General features: G+C 39.8%; 1 long non-coding RNA gene across 1 annotated transcript; it reads left to right on the top strand.

Moving 5' to 3' along the window:
- The first annotated feature begins 16 nt into the window (after window positions 1-16).
- Window positions 17-2,521, top strand: LOC113472461. Its single transcript, XR_003394752.1, has 2 exons — window positions 17-1,123; window positions 2,305-2,521. It is a non-coding gene; the product is annotated as an uncharacterized LOC113472461 (long non-coding RNA).
- The last annotated feature ends 4,213 nt before the right edge of the window (window positions 2,522-6,734 follow it).

Genomic DNA, 6,734 nt, shown 5'->3' on the forward strand with positions numbered 1-6,734 from the left:
CTTGTTTATATTTATTTCAATAATTTTCTGCAAATTTATTTGTAAAAATAAAAAAAGTATTATTAAGAAGAAAAGAAAAAAAAATAGAAAAAAAAACTCTACTACTTAGGTATACATAGTTGTATGCAGGTATTTGCACATTCAGTAGGACAGTAGGCAGGACTGATGTCTTGATGATCAATTATCAAGATTTTTCTCTCTTCCTCTCTCTCCTCTTTCTCTTTTTTCGCTTCTCTCTGCCTCTCCCTATCTCTCCTCTCATCTCACCATTCTCTCTCCCTCTTCCTACCTCTCCCTTTCTCCTCACTTCTCCCTCCTCCTCCCTCTCCTCTTTATCTCTCCCTCTCTACCCTCTTCAATCTTTTCCTTCCTCGCTATTGTTGGGTTTCATACTCCTCAGTTATGTTACTCAAATGCTCTTGTCCCTTGTCTTTTTGCTCGTTAGGCATTTTGTCTGCATATTAACATTCTTTGGTTACATGAGTAGTAATTTCCTTTCGGAACTTCTCCTCTAGTGAACTCGTTTCCCCCCCCCCCGTTTCCTATGGTCGCGTTTAGTACATAACAGACGCTATTGGCCGTTCCCACTTGTCGTGCGGAAAAAATCGTGTCGTGTGTAGTGGGAATACTCTTATTTAAATTAAATTGCCTTCAGGATGTTCGGAAAAAATTGGATGAAACTCACGACAAGCGGAAACGGACCTTATCACCCTATAGGAGAGGAAACTAGCTTTAGAAGAGGGAAATTGGGAGAGGAAAATACGGCCATGTTTAAAATACGGCTATGTTTAAAATATGGCTATGTTTAAAATGCGGCGCTATGTTTAAAATATGGCTATGTTTAGAATACGACTTAAAATACGGTTATGTTTAAAATATGGTTATGTTTAAAATACTGCTATGTTTAAAATATGGCTATGTTTAAAATATGACTATGTTTAAAATATGGCTATGTTTAAAATACGGCTGTTGAGTGTTTCACCGCTGTTTTTATTTCGTAGCAATGAAACAACTGCTACATTAGACGCGTGTGGTCTGCTTTATTAACCCATTCGGTTTCATTGTCTTCCAGAAGGTCCTGGATATCCTCCAACATCGGGAGGTCATCCTCAGCCGCCCATAGGTAAGCTACTGAATTCAGGCATGATCACTAGAATGAAGAATGATCCCTAGATCACTAGACAGCCAATGATACATTACAATAATTACATGAGTAGAGTGGACTACACATTAGACGGACCGCATCCGTCGGACCAAATTGGTCTGGTCCGCCGTGGTCCAGCGGACCAAAACAAAATTTGGAAGGACTACACATTACACGGACCCCGGCCGTGGTCTGCTTTATTAACCCATTCGGTTTCATTGTCTTCCAGAAGGTCCTGGATATCCTCCAACAGCTCAGGGAGGTCATCCTCAGCCGCCCATAGGTAAGCTACTGAAATCAGGCATGATCACTAGATTGAAGAATGATCCCTAGATCACTAGACAGCCATGATACATTACAATAATTACATGAGTAAAGTGGACTACACATTAGACGGACCGCATCCGTCGGACCATCAGTCTGTTCTGATTCATCTCTAGAGAAAGGTGTTTCATATTTGGTCCGACGGACGCGGTCCGTCTAATGTGTAGTCCACTTTAGTCTGAGTTACTGGTCCGACGGACCAAAAATCAAAAGTGTTTTGATTTCCTCCGGACCAGACCAATGGTCCGATAAAACGTAAAATTTGGTCCAGCGTAAACTACACATTAGTCCGGCGGACCAAATTTTGGTCCGACGGACGCGGTCCGTCTGATGTGTAGTCTGCTTAAGCTACTGAAATCAGGCATGATCACTAGACAGCCAATGATAGCCAAGTAAGCTACGAGTGCTTACCCCGCGTTTGCAATTCATTACATTTCCGTGGGGTAAATTACTAATCTCCGCGTCCACAGGTTCATGTTAAAGTGTTAAACCAATAGACTAGTTGCGATTACGAAATTTTCTTTTTCTTCTACGACTTCTGTGTAGATCCCGAGATAAATCGATTTAAAAAATACCGAAAAATCCCATTTACTGACGTCACGGTATACGTTCCCGTACGCGATGACGTCACATCATCTGTCCCGAGCAGGATGGTGTTTTTTTTCTCCATATCTAGCCGTATTTGATTATGTGACTTTTTTATAGTCTCAAAGCGGAATCTCATTAATGACAACCAATAGGTTCAGCCATGTTGACTATAAAAAAATTCACATGATCAAATACCGCTTCTTTTGACTTTCAGTTCACTTCATTGTCTCCCATTCGTCTATTCGCAGGGTTTCAACCACAACCTGGCTACAACCCGGGCTACGCCGGCTATCCTCCTGCCCCTCAACCCAACTCGGGCTCGTACCCCCCTCCCCAGCAGGGTTATGGCGCACCACAGGGCTATGGTCCACCACAGGGGTACCCGCAGCCACAGGGCTATGCACCTACACCGCAGGGATACCCACAGCCCGGCGGTGGTGGATATATTAGTCAACAACCTACGGGCCAGGGAGCACCTGGTAAGTCTTCATTGAGGGTGAAAGGATTTTTCAGGTCGTGGTTAATACATAGGTAGGGCTAGACGTTAGACTAGACTTGAAAAATAGAAAGAAAGAAAAATGAACTCTTCAGTGGAAGGTAATCGGAGGCGTTCTCTACCACCTAACCCTTAGAGCTCCATTCTCATGTGGTCGTCAAATTCTCAAATAAATGAGGATAAAATTCCATGCCTCGGCTGTGATCAAACCCACGCCCTCCTGTTTACCAGACCCCCCTCCCCAGCAGGGTTATGGCGCACCACAAGGCTATGGTGCACCACAGGGGTACCCTCAACCACAGGGCTATGCACCAACCCCGCAGGGATACCCACAGCCCGGCGGTGGTGGTGGCTATATTAGTCAACAACCTACGGGCCAGGGAGCACCTGGTAAGTCTTCATTGAGGGTGAAAGGATTTTTCAGGTCGTGGTTAATACATAGGGCTAGACGTTAGACTAGACTTGAAAAATAGAAAGAAAAAAAATGAACTCTTCAGTGGAAGGTAATCGGAGGCGTTCTCTACCACCTAACCCTTAGAGCTCCATTCTCAAGTGGTCGTCAAATTCTCAAATAAATGAGGATAAAATTCCATGCCTCGGTTGTGATCGAACCCACGCCCTCCTGTTTACCAGGCGAGCGTCTTAACCACCTGGTAAACAGGAGGGCGTGGATTAAAAAAAAAAAAATCGATCGATCGAATCGATCCTTCCTTCATTCAAAAAGACCTTGTTTAGACTGCAGGGTTATAGGAACTTTTCAGTCTCATTCTAGCATTAGGGTTTATTTCACCAATATTTTTTCAGCCCTTAACAGGCCTGTTAAGTTCCATTTGATTAACTTAACAGGGCTGTTGGGAGTGTTGGCCGTTGGGGGCCAAAAAGTAAATTGGTGAAACCCATCCATATTCTAGTCTAATTTAACGCATTATACAGGATTCTCACTGAGTCAAGTAACAAACCTATTATTTATAGAACTTATCTCCCAATAATATCACATATTATGTTTCCTTTTAACCTTTGACTCTTGTTTGTTTCATTGTTACCTACGTGATCTCATTGTTTTCATACGTTTCATGCGTGTTCTATGTTGCAACTTTTTCTCTCCATTTTTAGTTAAATTCTTCACCAATGGTTCAGTGAACTGTAGATAGGCCCCATTGATCTCAAAAATCTAGAAAGCAAATGTCTTGAAGGCTAAAAACAGAGAGGACCGTCGAGAACAAAGAGCTTTAGGCCAGCCTTGTTAGCTTGGTTGGTAGCGCTTCTATCTTCTAAGCATAAGCATTAGGTCATTTTCCGCTCGGGAAAGTATTATCCTAAACAGATATGGTTCGTTCTCGGAACGGCTGGTTTTCTCCTATCCTGTCTTTCTTGCTTGGTTGGTAGCGCTTCTATCTTCTAAGCATAAGCACTAGGTCATTTTCCGCTCGGGAAAGTATTATCCTAAACAGATATGGTTCGTTCTCGGAACGGCTGGTTTTCTCCTATCCTGTCTTTCTTTCTTGGTTGGTAGCGCTTCTATCTTCTAAGCATAAGCACTAGGTTATTTCCCGCTCGGGAAAGTATTATCCTAAACAGATATGGTTCGTTCTCGGAACGGCTGGTTTTCTCCTATCCTGTCTTTCTTCGCTTTCGGGACAGTTCCCTCTATCAAACCTCTTTGCAACCCTTCAATAAGATATTCTGTCAAAAAAATCGGATTTTTACGTCATAATAGTTTCTTTTTTTTATTTATTATTATATTATTAACTTTGTTTTAGTTGTTTTTACTCCAAGATTGTTGTTATTGATTTCTATTATCAACGTCATAGTGATTCACAATAAGATATTCTGTCAAAAAAAAATCGGATTTTTACGTCATAATAGTTTCTTTTTTATATTTATTATTATATTATTAACTTTGTTTTAGTTGTTTTTACTCCAAGATTGTTGTTATTGATTTCTATTATCAACGTCATAGTGATTTTAGTTGGATTGTAGGTAATTTGTGATAAATAGTTTCATTCAGGGTTTACCTTGATCCTTTTTTTTTTTTCATAGTTTGACCAGTCAGACATTAATGGTGAATCCAGTTTATCTAGTCGTTTGTTTTTTCTTGTCGTTTAGGGTGTTTTTCTTAGAGTCGTATCCGTCATTAGACTCACCATTTTGAAAAGATCTTCAACAATTTTCATTTCAACTCCAGCGCCATAGTTTGACCAGTCAGACACTAATGGTGAATTCAGTTTATCTAGTCCTTCGTTCTTTCTTGGTTCTCTTGTTGTTTAGGGTGTTTTTCTTAGAGTCGTATCCGTCATTAGACTCACCATTTTGAAAAGATCTTCAACAATTTTCATTTCAACTCCAGCGCTCGTAAACATCTCTCTCGCAATTTTGATTTGAGTATTCTCGAAAGCTCACCAAATTTTCTTTGTTGAAAGTCGACTCCTGATCCTGAATCTCAATCGTCTTTTTATTTTTCGTAAAGATTCTTTTGAATAATTATTTCTTAGTAATAGTATTCCCATTTATTTTTAACCACTTTATATTTACCCTGTACGTTAGAAAGTAAATACTAGCGTTTATCAGAGGACTGTCGCGTAACAGCTACCTTTTCCTTAGAATCCCGAGATAATAGGTGCATCGTGTCCTGTCTAATAATAATTGGAACCTCAATAAACTGTACGGGTCCAAAAATCACGCCAAGTTAAGTAAATTTACGCTTGGTTAGTATACGAATGGGTGACCACCCGGGCAGTCGCGTCCTGCTGGCTTTTCCCGGCCCCGCTCAGGCTGGGTAAGGTTAATGTGAGGAGGTTGTGTCTAATAATAATTGGAACCTCAATAAACTGTACGGGTCCAAAAATCACGCCAAGTTAAGCAAATTTACGCTTGGTTGGTATACGAATGGGTGACCACCCGGGCAAAGAAGAAGAAGAAGAAGAAGAAGATTAACAAGTCGAAAAAAAGGAAGAAAAGAAAGAGAGAAAAATCAAAAGTGGTCCTTGCTCACCAGTGAGGAACCCCTGCTCTAGGCCCGTCATTTCTATTAGGACATACTATCAGGGTCCCTACTAGCGTTATCTTATCACCTACCTGATAGTCAGGTTTACCTTCATCGAAAAAAAGGAAGAAAAGAAAGAGAGAAAAATCAAAAGTGGTCCTTGCTCACCAGTTAGGAACCCCTTCTCTAGGCCCGTCATTTCTATTAGGACATACTATCAGGGTCCCTACTAGCGTTATCTTATCACCTACCTGATAGTCAGGTTTACCTTCGATTTGTCTAAATCCCAAATCATTGAGCTATTTAAGAAACCATCCATCTAATTTCAAATTAATTGCAAACATTTTCAGATTTTGAAATTATTGTTCTAACCTCTCTAGATGTAGTTGATGTCAAGATTTTGAACAAGGATTTATGTAACTAACGAACAAGTGCATATTACTTACCTCATTTTAAATCGAAAATGTCAACAGCAATTTTTATTTTAAAAGAAAAATACTATCTAATCGAATACCTACCTTTTTTACTGTTCAATTACTAACTAAACTTTTGATTTCATTGCTCAATTTTTAATTATTCTTAAATTCCAACACCAGGGCGAATCTTTTGTGACGAGGTTTTATACTGAAGAAATTCCAAGTACTCTATCTTTTGTTTACTTTCCATATAGAGTATCTAGTGCCGATTTAAGTACTCATCATTTAACTTCGTTTTTTGCTTTGAGTGAAATTGTGGTGTAATAACAGTCTGAGTTCAGTTTTTTTTTTTTCTATTTCGGTGGCTCTTTTAACTTGATTTACGTTGACAAATTTCGTGGCTTCCTCCTCCTTACTCAGGTAAATATTGTCTGTGTTTCAAATATCTGCAATCATTCATACGACTTTTGATGCCAAATATGCTCGATATTTTTTCTTTTTCGTCTGCAAATGCTTATTTAAGTAGGTGCTTTCTCTTCTGTCAAGTGCATCAAGATTAGCAATGTGACTCTTGATTGAGTGGTTGAGGGTTCGACTCCCAGCCAGATTGTTGTTTTCTGTCGAAAATTTCCCTTCTGGTACTAACTACATGTCTGTAAAGATGTAGGTTGATACCCACAGTACCCTCCTAACTACCTAGTACCTAGGTTCTTGAAAACGATTCCTAACTTGTGCTTTTATTTTACCCATTAATTAAAAAAAAAAAAAAAAAAAAAAAACGTT

The sequence above is a fragment of the Diaphorina citri genome, unplaced genomic scaffold (genome assembly GCF_000475195.1).
Source record: "Diaphorina citri unplaced genomic scaffold, Diaci psyllid genome assembly version 1.1 scaffold5599, whole genome shotgun sequence".
Classification (NCBI taxonomy): domain Eukaryota; kingdom Metazoa; phylum Arthropoda; class Insecta; order Hemiptera; family Psyllidae; genus Diaphorina; species Diaphorina citri.